At 43.0% G+C, this 16,486-nt stretch overlaps 1 pseudogene; it reads left to right on the top strand.

Annotated features, from left to right (window-relative positions):
- The window catches only part of LOC140723147 (uncharacterized), a 168,672-nt pseudogene that overhangs the window by 46,515 nt on the left and 105,671 nt on the right, over positions 1 to 16,486 (top strand).

The following is a 16,486-nucleotide window of genomic DNA, read 5'->3' as shown; positions in this document are numbered from 1 at the left end:
CATACTTGCCAGCATCTGTGTTTTCGGCTGACTCCGGGAACAGCGCAGACAGTGACGGTTTGCGCCAATAACGTTAATGTTGATGTGTCATATCGTGAAAAATTTATCACCGGCACAAAGTAACAGTGAATCATATTAAGGATGCGTGATCACAGAGAAACAACAAGGGAGTGCTGACTTTATCGTTCAATTAAAGTTCCGATCATTTGCACCGGAGCAGAGTCTCCACTCGCAGGGTTAGAGTGGAGTCAGCGCTGAGGACTCACCCACAGGATTACACACTACTACCTGCTCAGATAACGTCCTGTCATTACACCGGAGCAGAGTCTCCACTCGCAAGGTTAGAGTGGAATCAGCGCTGAGGACTCACCCACAGGATTACACACTACTACCTGCTCAGATAACGTCCTGTCATTACACCGAGTAGTTTGACAACATCGTACTTGGCGTTGCGGTCCCAGCATCGGCCGTCCCTAGAGGCTTCATGACAGATGCTGCGTTTGGATCTATGAACTATATTGAATTATTTCCCCATTGGCATTGCGGTTCGCTACAGCAGAGAAATAATTGTCAATTAGTGGTAACTGATGTCAGTCACTGCTATTAGTAACATTATTGATAACGGATTATTCTATAAAAGAATGTCATTCCGTGCTTCGACCGCATTTAGGAGATAAACATCAAGACGCAGTGGAATTTCAGCGTCAGATCTGTGAAGCATTTTACCCGGCAGATACAGAAGGAATTCGATCAATGGGCTTTGTCCTATCTGTTTGACTTTATTTACCCGAGCCGTCTTTTATGAAAAGTAGAAGTTTGGAAAACTTAGAGAAGAATTTCGATTTCTAGAGAATGCAACAAGAGAGGACTATTTGTTACACAGTAATTGTGATTGTCGGTATCCCTGGTAAGTACATTTCGGTTACTTGTCGGAAGGCAGCGACCTCACTCCGCTCTCAGCTACTGCTGATGTGGTTTTAACCCCTGTTTATTAAAATGTCCACACTGTAGTCTTCTTTACGAGGTGACCTTTTGTTTCTCACTCACCTTCCATGTCAGAATCGTTGCGCAGTCGGCCCGCTTTCAAACGGAGGTGTTCATAAATGACCCGATTCCTTGAAACAATCAGCAGAGCCAGAGCAGCTCTCTGATCACCTGATCTGTCAGCAGTTCCTTTCAGATCCTCAAAAGTCCCTAAAGTGCGGTCTCGTTCCTCTCAATCTCCTGCCCTGCTGATATTTTAACCTGGATCATGCAGACTTGTTACTGGAACTGCCTGCAGTCTTCTCATTTGTGACGTGAGACTTCGAACTGTACTGAAACAGCACACACAATCCATGTCCATCAAAACCTCCTGTCATTAGCAGAATTCATTTCTTATAACTCCTTCACGTGAGCAATTGATTAAGTTTTTAAGTTAGAGCAAATGGCTTCAATATCAACTTGTGAAATTCTGTTCCCCTTTCTTGTTTGGGTTCACGGTTTGTGGGCATCGCCGTCAATTCTGATATTATAACCGCCTCTATAAATTCCCAGATCAGAGATTCGTAAATCTACAGTCACATAAAATCCAGGAAAGGCGATTATTCTCCATCCCGAAAGGACGTCTGTGAACAATTGAGGTTTTGCATTAATTTGGTGAGGTCGTGTGCTTCTCAAGAAACTCAGTTTCTCAAGTCCCGGCAACATCCTTGTAAACCTTCTCTACACTCTTTCAACCTTATTAATATTGTTCCTGTAATTAGGTGACCAAAACTGCACACAATACTCCAAATTCGTTCGCACCAATGTGTTATACAACCTCACCATAACATGCCAACTCTTATAATCAATACTTTGATTTATAAAGGCCAATGTACCAAAGCTCTCTTTACAACTCTATCTACTTGTGACGCCATTTTTAGGGAATAATGTATCTGTACTCTAAGATCTCTCTGTTCTACTGTACTCCTCAGTGTCCTACCATTTACCTTGTGTGTTCTACCTTGGTTTGTCCTTCTGAAGTGCAACACCTCACACCTGTCCGCATTAAACTCCATCTGCGATTTTACTGCCCATTTCTCCAACTGGTCCAAATCCCTCTGCAAGCTTTGAAAACCTTGCCCACTGTCCACTACACCACCAATCTTTTTATTTTCAGCAAATTTGCTGATCCAATTTGCCACATTATCATCCAGATCATTCATATAGATGACACATAACAATGGACCCAGCACTGATCCCTGTGGCACACCACTAGTCACAGGCCTCCATTCAGAGTAGCAATCCTCCACTACCACTCTCTGGTTTCGTCCATTGAGCCAATGTCTAATCCAACTTACTACCTCTCCATGTATACCTAGCGACTGAATCTTCCTAACTAACCTCCCATGCGGGACCTTGTCAAAGGCCTTACTGAAGTCCATGTAGACATCATCCACTGCCTTCCCTTCATCCACTTTCCTGGTAACGTCCTCGAAAAACTCTAATAGATTGGTTAAACATGGCATGCCACGTACAAAGTCTTTTCTCTAATAAGTCCCTGTCTATCCAAATACTTGTAGACCCTAACTATTAGTATTCCTTCCAATAATTTACCTACTACCGATTGAAATTTACCGACCTATAATATTTCGGCCTGCTTTTTGAGCCTTTTTTAAACAACGGAACTACATGAGCTATCCTCCAATCCTCCGGCACCTGACCCATGGATATCGACATTTTAAATATTTCTGCCAGGGCTTCTGCAATTTCAACACCAGTCTCCTTCAAGGTCCGAAGGAATTCCCTGTCAGGTCCTGGGGATTTATCTACTCTGATTTGCCTCAAGACAGCAAGCACATCCTCCTCTTTAATCTGTATACGTTTCATGACCTCCCTACTTGTTTGCCTTGTTTCCATAGACTCCATTCCAGTTTCATTAGTAAATACAGATGCAAAAAAAAAACACTTAATATCTCTCCCTTTTCTTCTGGTTCCATACATAGCCGACCACTTCGATCTTCAAGAGGACCAATTTTATCCCTTACTATCCTTTTGCTCTTAACATGCCTGAAGAAGCTCTTAGGATTATCCTTCACCCTGACTGCCAAAGCAACCTCATGTCTTCTTTTAGCTTTCCTGATTTCTTTCTTAAGTATTTTCTTACTCTTTTTATACTCCTCAAGCATCTTATTTCGTCCCTGTTGCTTATACATGTTATACATCTATCTCTTCTTCTTTATCATCGTTCCACTATCCCTCGAGAACCAAGATTCCTTAATCTTATTCATTTTGGCTCTAACCCTGACAGGAAAATACAAACTCTGCACTCTCAAAATTTCTCCTTTGAAGGCCTCCCATTTGCCAATCACATCCTTGCCAGAGAACAACCTGTCCCAATCTATGTTTTTTAGATCCTTTCTCAGTTCTTCAAATTTGGCCACTTTCCAGTTTAGATCTTCAACCCAAGGACCAGATCTATCTTTATCTATGATCAAGTTGAAACTAATGACGTTATGATCACTGGAACCAAAGTGTTCCCCTACACACATCTCCTTCACCTGCCCTAACTTATTTCCTAATACGAGATAGAATACTGCATCCTCCCTAGTTGGTACATCTATATATTGATTTAGAAAACTTTCCTGAACAGATTTCACAAATTATAACCCATCTAGCCCTTTAACAGTATGGAAGTCCCAATCAATGTGTGTAAAATTAAAATCCTCTACAATCACAACTTTCTGTCTCCTGCAATTGTCTGTTATCCCTCTGCAGATTCGCTCCTCCAATTCTCGCTGACTATTGGGTGGTCTATAATACAACCTTATTAATGTGGTCATACCTTCCCTGTTTCTCAGCTCCACTCATATGGCCTAGTAGACAAGCCCTCTAATCTGTCCTGCCGAAGCACTACTATAATATTTTCCCTGACTAGCAAAGCCACCCCCCACCTTTCATCCCTCTGCCGCTATCACGTCTGAAACATCGGAACCCTGGAACATTGAGCTGCCAGTCCTGCTCCTCCTGTAGCCAAGTTTCAGTAATGGCTATGATGTCATAATTCTATGTGTCAATCCAGGCCCTCAGCTCGTCCGCCTTTCCCACAATACTCCTCGCATTGAAATATACACACCTCAGAAGATTATTACCACCACACAGAAACCTTCTATTTGTGACTTTGCATGAACTACTAACATCATTTATTTTTACCCCTGTTCCACTATCTACTCTGGCACTCTGGCTCCCATCCCCCTGTAAATCTAATTTAAACCCTCCCCAATAACATTAGCAAACCTCCCTGCAAGCATATTGGTCCCCTTGTAGTTCAGGTGTAAACAGTCTCTCTTGTACAGGTCCCACCTGCCCCGAAAGATGTCCCAATGATCTAGAAACCTGATTCCCTGTTCCCTACACCAGCTTCACAGCCACGTGTTCATCTGCCAGAGCATCCTACTCCTACCCTCACTGGTACGTGGCACAGGCAGCAATCCGGAGATTACTACCCTCGAGGTCCTGTATTTTAACTTCCTTCCAAGCTCTGTAACTGTTCAGGACCTCCTCACACTTTCTACCTATGTCATTGGTACCTATGTGTACCACGACATCTGGTTGATCACCCTCCCACTTCAGAATGCTGTGCACGTGATCAGAGACACCCCTGACCCTGGTACCCGGGAGGCAACATACCATCCGGGAGTCCCTGTAGAATTTCCGGTCTGTACTCCTGACTACGGAGTCCTCTATCACTACCGCTCTCCTCTTCTTCCTCCCTCCCTTCTGCACTGCAGAACCAGACTCAGTGCCAGAGATCCGGCTGCCGCAGCTTGTCCCAGGTAAGCCATCCCCCCCCCCCCAACAGTATCCAAATGGGTACATCAGTTTTGGCGGGGAATGGCCACAGGGGAACCCTGCATTACCTGCCCTTTCCTTCTCCTTCGCCTAACGGTAACCCAATAACCTGTGCCCTGGTCCTTAGGTGTAACTACCTCCTGGAAGCTACTATCTGTAAACTGCTCAGTCTCCCGAATGATCCGGAGGTCATCCAACTACAGCTCCAGATCCCTAACGAGGTTTATAGGAGCTGCAGCTGGATGCACTTCTTGCAGGTATCGTTGTCAGGGACACCGGAGGTCTCCCGGACTTCCCACATCCTGCAAGAGGAACATTCCAACATCCTCCCTGGCATATTCTCCAGCCTAAACGAAAAAAAATGCCAAACAGAAAGTTACTGGAACCTACGCTCGCCTCTGCCTGTTTTTCGCCAAAGCCTGATCGAACCGAAGCCGTCCCACTCCGACTCAGTCCATTCCAACGATGGTCGCTCTGACGATGGCCGCTGTATATGGCGGTCTTTCTTTTAAACCTTGGCGCGCTACGTCACGCGCCTGCGCAGCCTAGCCTCTTTTCCCCGATCAGGTAAAGAAAAGAAAAAAAACGACCTTCCCTCCGCGATGCTTCAGTCTTCCACTCTCAGCCTCTTGCTTCGATTGAAAAGCTTCGACTTGTTGGCACTGATCATTATTACACGAGGTGATTCATTAAAGTTGTTCACCAACAGGACATGCCCTCTACACATCAGGATCGAGATACAGAAGCCTGAAAGCTCACACTGAGCGATTCAGGAGCAGCTTCTTCGCCTCTGCCACCAGTAACTCAGAGTTCTTTTCTCGATATTTAATTATCCTTTATTTCATTGTACTGCTACAGTAAAATTAACAAATTTCACCACATATCCCTATGATATTAAATCTGATTCTGATTCTGATCCAGATACGTGCGGGCGGGGTGGGGAGTTCATGGGGTATGAAGGCAAATATCTGGACAAACAGGAACATTAGCGATAGTCAGGATGGGCCAGTGCGTAGTAGGTCATGTCTAACCAATCTCACAGAGCTTTACGAGGTAGTTACCAGGAATGGTGTGTAAGGCAAGGCAGTGGATGCCGTCTAACAGGGACTTCAGCAAGGAATTTGCAAGGTTCCGTATGGGAGGATGCTCGAGAACTTTCAGTCGCTTGGCTTTCACGATGTAATGAATTGGATTCGCCATTGGCCATGTTGGGGAAGCTAGAGTGTGGTAATGGATGGTTTCTCTCTGACTGGGGACCTGTGACAAGTGAAGTGTCCCAGGGATCGAGGCTGTATCTGTTGTTATTTGTAATCTATATAGACATTCTGGATAATAATGTCGTTAATAGGATCGGCAAATTTCCCGCTGACAATATTACGGGTGTAGTTGACAGCGAGGAAGAGTACCGGAACATGAAATGGGATCTGGACTACCTGAATAATGGGTTGAAAACTGTCAGATTGCATTTAACGCAGATAAGTGTTAGATGTTGTCCTTTGGGCGGACGAGCCAGGGTGGGTCTGACACAATGAGAAATAGGGCACTGAGGAGTACGATAGAACAAACGAATCTGGGAATGCAGATTCATAACTCAATGAAAGTTGCGGCGCAGTTACACAGGGTCGTAAAAACAGCTTTTTGCACATTGGCCCTTATAGACCAAAGTACTGACACAGGAGTTGGGATGTCACGTTGCTGTGGTTTAAGGCTTTATTGGGGCCTAATTTGGAATATTGTGTGCAGTTCGTTTCAACTCTCTGCAGGAAAGATGCAAATAAGACTGAAAGAATGCAGAAAAAGAATTACACGGCTATTGCCGGGGCTGAATGTTTTTAATTAAAAGGAAAGAAAACATATGTCAGCACTTTATTCCCGTGCGAGTGGAAGACTGAGGGGAGATTTGATAGCGATATACAGCATTATGAAGCGTATAGAGAGTGTAAATTCAAGTGGGATTTCCCCACTGATGATGGGCGAGAATGCATCTGGAAGTGATGGGTGAAGGGTGACACGTGAAATGTTTAAGGGAAACATGAGGGGAAATCTTCTTCACCCAGAGGGTGGTCAGAGTGTAGACAGAGCTGCCAACGCAAATATCATTTGAGATTCTGATGTTAACGTTTAAGAGATGATTGGAAAAGTACTGGGATATGGATGGCCACGGTCCGGTTGAGGTTGATGGGAGTAGGCAATTTAAATAATTCCGCTCGGACCTGACGTGCTGAAGACCTTATTTCTGTGCAATGGTTAGAACCTTAGTGTCTCACAGCCCCTATAATGTCGTTGATACTGTTTTATCCCTCTGTCCTTGCACGCACTAAAGCATGGAAACTGAGTTAATGGACAGTTACAGCATAAGAAGATGGAAGCTTTGGAAATTGTTTATTCTGTATTCTCCAATTGCCTGCGATGGTTTTGAAGGAAGACAAGTGTGAGCCCGGATATTTGCTTTGCCTTCGCTGCGTTTTTAGTTTGTGTAGTTTTGTATATTTCATTTATTATTGATTTCACGGGGAGACACGTATTCCACACCGGCCATGTGGATTCAGGGTTAAATAGATCGAAATATTTGCGTATTTACACTCGATACAATAAAACCACGATTCAGAGGTAAATTGACATTAGGATAAATTAGTGTGTACTTGAATTCCGAATTTGGAATTGACATTTTGGAAGGCTGGTTCATTTAATAAGCACCAATAGCTGCTGCTGAACACTTTGAAATGCTGGTTTTAAGTTGTAGGGCTCAAATTTGAAAACATGCTTTGAAGTCATTGTAGCATTTGCCCTGTAATATGTAAATGCCAGGTCGGGTTAGAAAACGCGCTGGCGCGGTCAGTTGCTCAACGATTTGTTTACGTCATCAGCCCTAATTCCATTAATTATCCAGGTGCAGCTGTGTTTTCAGATTAAATCGGTTATTTCCCTCAGCCCTATTTCTTGGAGCACTGTAACTGCAGACTCGTAATAGAGTTGTAAAGTGTACCGAAGTTTCGACTCTCCATGTGGAACACGGCTGTCCTTTGTCTCCCAGACAGAATTCACTCTGTCTCCCACATCATCTGCCTTCCGCTAGGAAGCCAATTCTGACTCAACGCAGCCAGGTTTCCCTAGATCCCAGGCCTCCTGACTTTCTGAATGAGTCTACTATGGGGAACTGATCAAACGCCTGAGCATAATTAATGCACCCACATCGACTGCCCTGGTTCATCCTTTAGTTTTATTTTCACTTTTTCAAATAATTCAATCTGACTCATTAAGGACAGCATGCCATGTTGTCTCACCTTAACCAGACTACGTTCCTCCAAATACTCATAAATTCCTTCTTCAATAATTCTCTCCGGTAGTTTACCCACTACTGATGTAAGACTCCCTGCTTTATAGTTCCAAGAAGCATCCCTATTATCTATCGTCAACAAATTAATAATATTTCTCCCCTCCAAGCATCTAGTTCTACTTCCGTGGCCAGCGAAGACACAAATATCCTGTCCAGAAGCGAAGTAATATCTTCGCTCGCCTTCCAAAGTTACCTGGACTATATCCTTTCCGGTATCGGCGAATCATCTATTACAAAGACTATATCACTTCCGGTATCGGGGTATCATCTATCATAATGTTTTCCAAGTTTCTATCGCATCCCCTTTTCAGCGTCGGCTTGTTCGAGCATATCTGTCTTTTGACGCTGTGGTCACATTGATCAATGTATTCAGCGAGGAGCTTCACCGCCTCCTTGGAGTCCAGACACAGATTTTCCTCTTTTACCTCTGATCTGCCCACACTCTCCCCAGTCATCCTTCTGTTCTTCTCTTATCTTAGTGCATCTCTACTCCCCTTCGAAATTTGAAGTCCATTGTTAAATTGTTTTCTGTCTACATTTTGACTCGCCATAACCCTATCTGAACCTTTCTTCCCAAAACTTAGGTGTCTTTCTTTCTTCTTCTTGACGAGCTGTTCCATATTTCTTGTCAGCAAGGGTTACTTTACACTGTCATACTTTCCCTGCGTCACTGAGACAAGCCTATACTGAACCCCAGGTAAGTGCTCAGTAAACAATCCCCACATATCTGTTGTGAATTCCCCTGGGTATATCATTTTCCTGTTCACCTTCCCAAGTTCCTGCCCGGTAACACCATACATCGCAGACCCCCAATTAAATAAGTCCATGCTTTCTGTCCTATTTCTCTGCAAGGTAAATGGAGGGGAGTTCTGCCCTGTCGTTCTGAAATAATGCTGACCAGCGGATCTGTCACCTGATCCGTTTCCTTTTCTAATATTAGATCCGATATGGACTTTTCGCTAATCCGCCTGTCTTCATATAGTGACATGAATCCTTCCAGCACGCAACTGAGGAATTCATAACCAAACTCTTTTACCCTGGGGATGTGCGAAAGAATATTAGGGAATTTTCAGTTGCCCTTGCCAATAACATGACACGTGTCCAAGTTCCGCTTCCCGATCGGTACCTCACTGTTTCACTTGCGGCATTTTATTTTGTTAATCTTGTGGGCGCTGTATAGAATGCTCCAAACGGAGAGATTGCGCCCTTCATCTTTCTTTGTTCGTCTCACAGTCTATTCCCAAACGAACGCTCCACGTTGTCCTCCATATCCGCAGCTGCGATAATATCCCTGGTTTCGCATCGCACTCCCATTACACTTTCTCACGCGACCCTGCACATTTTGAAAAATCTAAAACACGGAAAACCCTGAAGCCATCCTTGCCCTTGTGACAGTCGAGTGTCTGTGATAGTTCGGAACATACTTCAACCAATGTAACAATCACACAGGCAGCATTGAGCGTTTGTATTGCTACCTACCTGAACTGTATGAAGGCAGCAATCGTCCGCCAATTCTGCAATTTCCGGATGATCAGGTATATGAATGTTTGAATTTATAACATATTTGCCAAACCTGTTCATTGTAAGACGACTTTATTAGAAATCTCCGCTGAATTGTCAGTAGACACGGGCATTATCTACACAGATGGCCATTTAATGTAAACACATACTTCATTCCATTCCTCAGCTCTTCTCTGAATTTCCTCTGTGTCAGTGTATAGATACAAGTATTGGTGCACATGCTGAGTGTTTGCAACATGAACCCAAATTGTTGTAGGATGTATACCGGGGAACTCAAGTATCTGTCCTGGTAAAAATAGTTTTGCGCTTTCCATTTTAGAGAACGGGCTAAATGGGGAATCCAAAATAATATGAAGTTACCTGATATAGAAAACAACAAAATCATCGATTTTCTGCGTTTTTCCACCTCGGCATCTTTCTGATTGTCGCCGCTGTGCCGAAGCTTTCTGCGGACTCTATTTGCCACAACGATATGCCTTACGGTTAACCCGTTAAACACCAGGATTAAGCCGATTGGTATCAATGGTGTTGAAATGCTCTGAAGGAATGCGTATCCTCTCCACACGGGTGAAGTAGCGTATTCATATGTGCCGATGCACCGCCACGGCGTGTTGTCAATGATGACGTAAGGTTCAAGGGCAAAGTAAGTCGGGACACATTTCCCGCAGCTCACTATAACCACGGTCACGATAACCAAAGTTGCTGTTCCCTCGGTGCAGTATCGCTCCCGCAGCTTTCGGCAACATATTGCGATGAAGCGATCGAAGGTAAAACTGACCGTAAACCAAACAGAACAGTCCCGCGTCGCAGCCGCAAATACAAGTGTCAGAGCGCATACAGGAGTGATGAGCAGGGAACTGGAATAAATGTAGATATTGTTGGTCTGTTCCACTAAAGCAACAACGATAACCACCATCAGATCCGCTGTCGCCATTCCAACCAGGTAACGGGTGATGCATTTGGAGAGTCCGCATTTACCCCGAGAAAGGATCACAATCGCCGTTAAGTTAACTGCAAGAAATTTGGAAACAAAATAGAAATACGGTCAGTTCCCTGAATGCCCCCATTCTACCGATTCTATGCAAGGTATGGTCTGTTTGGAAGTGGAAAGCGGGAATCCAGTGTGTGCGGTCTCGGTCGCTGCACTCCGGCTGGAGGACAATGACGGATGTGAGTGTCAGTGGATTGGCGACATTCCCACAGTTTAGAGCGAGGCATCCGAGTTCCACGACTCACGTACCGGTGAGCAGTCGATCGCCACAGTAAACAGCACCATTTCCTTTATTATAGGAGAAAGAACAGACGGGATTATTTGTAGTGGTGACAAAGTGGAATCAAGGAGATGCAAACCTCGAGTTCCCATTTACTGACTTACAGAAGAACAGACCTATGTGTTGAAAATAGACTGGACCGTCATTTAAATAAGATGTCACGTTGTTAGAAGCTCGAAGTGTCTGCACTGATAGAAACTCGGACCTAGAAAAGCAGAGACCATCATCACTTCAGAAAGCCTAGCGAGGTGAAATTATGAAACATTTACAATATCGGCATGAACATGATTGATTAATAAAGAAAACACTGCGATGGAAGTATTGAAAATGAAAATAAAACCATTAGGTGCCTGAATCCTCCATTCCGGTAATACGTTTCAGCCAATGGTAGCATCTGTGCTCAGTAGCAGTGCCGATACCGCAGCAGAGTAACGACGGCACCATACATAAAGTGACCAGCTCCGGCATCTTACCGGGGACACCAACCGCTACAAGTGTGGGATAGTAAATGGCCGCGATGTAATAAATCGTCGAATATCCCATATTCCGTCAGAACCAGCGTTCAGTTTTACGGAACGTTTCAGCTGCTCAGATGGACTGGGGATCGGTTTAGCAGACTTTTATTGAGGAGAAAGCAATTCCACTGAGGCAATTAGCGTGACTATCACGTCAGGGACATTAGTGACAACCAACTGCTCAAACTCTTACTTTAAACTATTTTTACTCATTGTTCCCGTGTCTTGAATTTGACTCCTCAAGGGATATTGCAATCTATTTAATTTAAAACAAAATATGATGTGAATCTCCCATGTTATTTTCCATGATGCCTGGCTTCAGCTATTTAAATGGGATATATTTATATCTGTGTTGCTTTTAATGTTGGCATTTATCTTGAAGTCGATTTATTTTGTAACATTTGACGGAGCACATTCGCTTCAAAAATTGAAGGGAGGAGTTTGTTCTGACGGGTGAAATGGCGAATTAAAGGGGAACATTCGTTCATTCTTTTCTTTGGTTCGTTCCAGTCATTTCAGGCTATTTGAGTGATGAAACAGAGTGTCAGTTGACATGTGTTACAATAACACTGCACTTATGTGCCCCCAAACACGTTTAACGTTTTAAACCCCGGTTTTCCTCTTACCCTCCGTTTTCTCTTACCCCACAGTCTGTCTCTCTCTTCGCTACCAAGGTTCTCTTTCACACCCAGTCTATCTCTTCCTCACAGTTTACAGTGCGGGGGTGTGTTGGCGTGTGGCAAAGTGGTTAAGGCATTCGTCTAGTTATCTGATGGTCGCTAAATCGAGCCTTGGCTGAAGCTTTCGTATGTGTCTTTGAGGAAGACACTTAACCACACATTAATCTGCGACGGCACCTAATGCCCTAATGGACAACATCGGTGGCGTGGAGAGAGAGACTTCTTCTTTTCATTTTTTTATTATTATTATTCAAAATAACAAGAGTACATCGAAGCAAGTAACACTCACAATGTCTCATAATAAAAAAAACAATATTAAGGTTTGAAAAATACGAAGAAGAAAAGAAAAAAAATCTACTAAAGCAAGAAAATGATGTGAAAAAAATGAACCCATTAGATGTTGTACCCCGTTGGCATGTGTCATACAAAAAACTTCTAAAGATAAACATCAAACCACCAGGAAAACAAATATATAATATACCAAAATTCACAATTAGATTGTGGAGGAAATCTATCTATTAACTGAAATGGTAGTAACGAACAAATGAACCCCATCTTTTCTCAAAATCAAGCATAGGTTCAAAGGTTCGACTTCTAATTTTCTCCAAACTAAGACATAACGTCACTTGAGAGATCCAGTGTGACAGAGTGGGAGCCCGCCTGGCTATCAATGTAACAAACGCAATACCATGTTGGTCAGGCAAAGAAATACCGCGGATATTTTGAGGTATCATTCCAAAGAGCACAGTTAATTTGTTACGTTTTAAATTAATTTTAAGTGCTTTAAAAATTGTAGAAAAAAACTGACTTCCAAAACTGTCCCAGTATAGAAAAAGACCAAAACACGAGTGTCAGTGTAGCTGTCTCAGTTTTACATCTATCACAATAACTATCAATATTAGGAAAGATCTTAGACAACCTCTGCTTCGTCAAAGAATAACGATGTACAATTGCAAATTGAATCAATGACTGGCTAGCACAAATCGAGGAAGAGTTAACCAACGTCAAGATACGCATCCAGTCCTCAGTTATAAAAGTCAAATTAAGTTCGTTTTCCCAATCTTGTTTAATCTTTTCAAAAAAGGGCGCTTATCCCATTGTAATAATAAATTATAAATTCTTCCAGTGGAACCCTTAATCAAAGGGTTCATATTCATAATAGTATGACAGGTCGACCTCTAATATGCAAGGAAAATTACTTAAATATTTTTCGTAAGAAATGTCAAACTTGGAGGTATTGTGAGAAGTGCGAATATGAACGAGAGTATTTATCGACTAATTGTTCAAAATACATCAGTCTATCTTGTTTAAATAGACCCAAAAAGTAATTAATACCATTATTTATCCAAAATATAAAAAAATTGGATCTCTCAAAGAAGGATTAAAAATAGTTTTGATAAATTAAACTGCAATGTTTAAAATTTTTAAGATAAAAAAGAACTGAAGAGAAATTTGTAAAGAATATTTAATCACAAGGTATAAATTTAAATGTGCAAATTTATTTAATTGTATCCGTAGAGCCGCTCCCAATAACGAGGTTAAATGAAACTGTTTCACAGCTTTCAATTCCAAATCTGCCAAAATTGGCCGCATATTCTTATCAACCCAGTAGAGCCAAAAGGACATATATCGCACTTCAACAGCCCAGTAAAACATTCTTAAATTAGGCAAAACAAGACATCCATCTTTTTTCAATTTTTGTAAATGGCATTTACCAATTCTTGGTCTTTTGTCATTCCGAATAAAAGATGAGATAATAGAATCATTTCGATCAAAAAACTTCTTAGTCAAAAAAGGGAGATTATGAAATAACTATAACAATTTTGGTAAAATCATCATTTTGACTATATGGATGCGGCCAACAAGTGAACATGTATGTGGGTTCCATCAGCTAAATAAATACTACATAGAATCTACCAAGGGAAAAAAAAACTTTATAAAGATCCTTCTTTTTTTTGTGATTATAACGCCTAGATATCTAAAGGAATCCATCACTTTCAAAGGAGTATTATCATATGTATAAACAGATTCATTTAAAGGAAACAGTTCACTTTTATTCAAATTAATTTTATATCCAGAAAAATCTCCAAATTAATTAAATAATTTCAGCAATGCAGGGATAGATTCCTCGGGATTAGATATATAAACCAGTAAATCATCAGCATAAAGAGAAATCTTATGAATCCCATGAATATCCTTAGCTTCACGAAGAGCAATAGCAAGGGTTTCTAATATTTAGTTAAATAACAAAGGACTTAATGGACAACCCTGCCTTGTTCCCCGTGAAAGCTGAAACAATGATCTATAATTATTAGTAATAACTGTAGCAATATGAGTTTCATATATCATTCTAATCCAATTATTAAAATTAACCACCAAAACCAAATTATTCTAAAACATTAAATAAATATTTCCATTCGACTCGATCAAACGCTTTTTCAGCATCCAAAGAGGCAATGCATTCTGGAATTTTAAAAGAAGACGAAAATATAATATTAAATAATCTCCGAACATTGGAAATGGAATAACGACTCTTGATAAATCCCTCTTTGATCTTTAAAAATATATTCACCCAATATATCCTAACCGATTGGCCATTATCTTTGACAGGAACTTAGCATCAACATTCAATAATGAAATAGGTCTTTTTGAGGCACAATCGGTAGGATCTTTATCCTTTTTAAGAATTAAAGAAATAGAAGCCTCATGAAAAGTAGAGGGTAAATCACCTTTCACAAAAGAGTCCTTAACCATTTCCAACATATACGGAGAAAACAATTTTCCAGCCTAAACGATCACAATTACATTTAGCCAATTCTTTTCTTTGGAAACTTCGGGCCTGTGGGGAGATAGCAGGACAGTGTGGTTAGTTCGGGACTGACATAGGTTCATAGCGAGAGATCGCGGTAACAGGATTCGTTTGGGGACTGACACGCGGATGTGTGGAGAGAGCAGGGCAGTGTGATTAATTCGGGGACAAAACATAGGTTTGTGGGGAGAGATTGGGGTAACGAGTTTCGTTTGGGAACTGACACGATGGTGTGGGGAGAGAGCGGGGGCAGCGGGATTAGTTTAAGGACTGACACAGGGCTGTGGGAAGAGAGCGGGGCAGAGGGATTACTTTATGGACTGACACAGTGCTATGGAGAATAAGCTGGGACTTCACGGGGCAGTGGAGTTAGTTTGGGGTGACACGAGGCTGGGGAGACAGCGAGATGGTGGCATTATCTTGGTACTGACACAGGCCTCTGGGATTAGTGTGTGTCCCCGTTTACGAAAGGTGGGTGCCAGTACAAGAGTGAAGCACAATAAAATACAAATTTTACTGTATTTTTCACGTTTTAGGTTTGTGTTGTTCCATAAATAGTTAAAATGACAAATCGAGCTCCCCTGCCCCATCCCTCCATCCAGTAGCTCCCCCTAACGGCGCAGCCCGCGCATTCTCATGCTTTCACTCCAGCCTTCCTTTGACCTCCAGGCTACGGAATCCCCGAGCACAGGAGCACCAACAAACACACGAGTGTCGGGTGTTCTGATCACCCACCCACCTGGGGGGCTCTGCTCTCCATGGATCACAGACGTAAGGTAAATCTACAACCTTCCCTCACCTTCCTACAGCCTCTTCGGCCTCAGGACCCTCTCGACCCGAAACGCCTCGCAAGCGAGACCCCTCTGTACACACAGTGCGGATGCTCCCGCGCCTCCAGCACCCTCAACAATTGAGACTGAGGCGGGAGGGTGGGAGCGTTTTGTGTCCGGTTGAGGGTAGGCACCGGCGAATCACAGCACCGAATAGGAAGTAGAAGGGAGCGGGAGGGTGGAGGAGGAACACGGCGACGGCGACACGGGCCAGTTTCTCTCTCTCTGGGAGGGGACGTTTTCTCTTGGAACGTACACATCTCCAGTTCGGCCCGACTCCAGACTGCACTTAGCTCCGACTGCAGACTGGAAACAGGGCTGGCTGCAGCCCGTCCGTGAACTCCCTGGGGCACGCCGCCTCTCACCGTCCCGTCCGGGAAGGACAACGGACACCACAGAGGGTAGGGAAGACGATTTCTGCGAAGGGTCGGAGAGATAGAGAGAGTGAGGTTAGGTCGAGTAGGGGGATGTACGTGGGGGTGTTCGTAGAGGAAGGGAGTGTGGTCGTGAAGATTCTTTAGAGATCGAGATCGCGAAATGGGGTGGAGAGTGTGATCAATGTGACAAGGAGAGAGGAGTCTGACTGAGACGGAAAGGGTTGGATGGAAGTTTCAGAATGATTTTACAATGGAAGTTGTACATCCTAAAATGGCGTGCGGGTATGAAAACCCTCAAACGACTCACGATACATAACCTTTTCTCTGACTCAGA

Source organism: Hemitrygon akajei, unplaced genomic scaffold, assembly GCF_048418815.1.
Source record: "Hemitrygon akajei unplaced genomic scaffold, sHemAka1.3 Scf000102, whole genome shotgun sequence".
Taxonomy (NCBI): domain Eukaryota; kingdom Metazoa; phylum Chordata; class Chondrichthyes; order Myliobatiformes; family Dasyatidae; genus Hemitrygon; species Hemitrygon akajei.
Note: the sequence above shows the minus strand (reverse complement) of the source record. Positions and strands in the feature narration are given on the sequence as shown.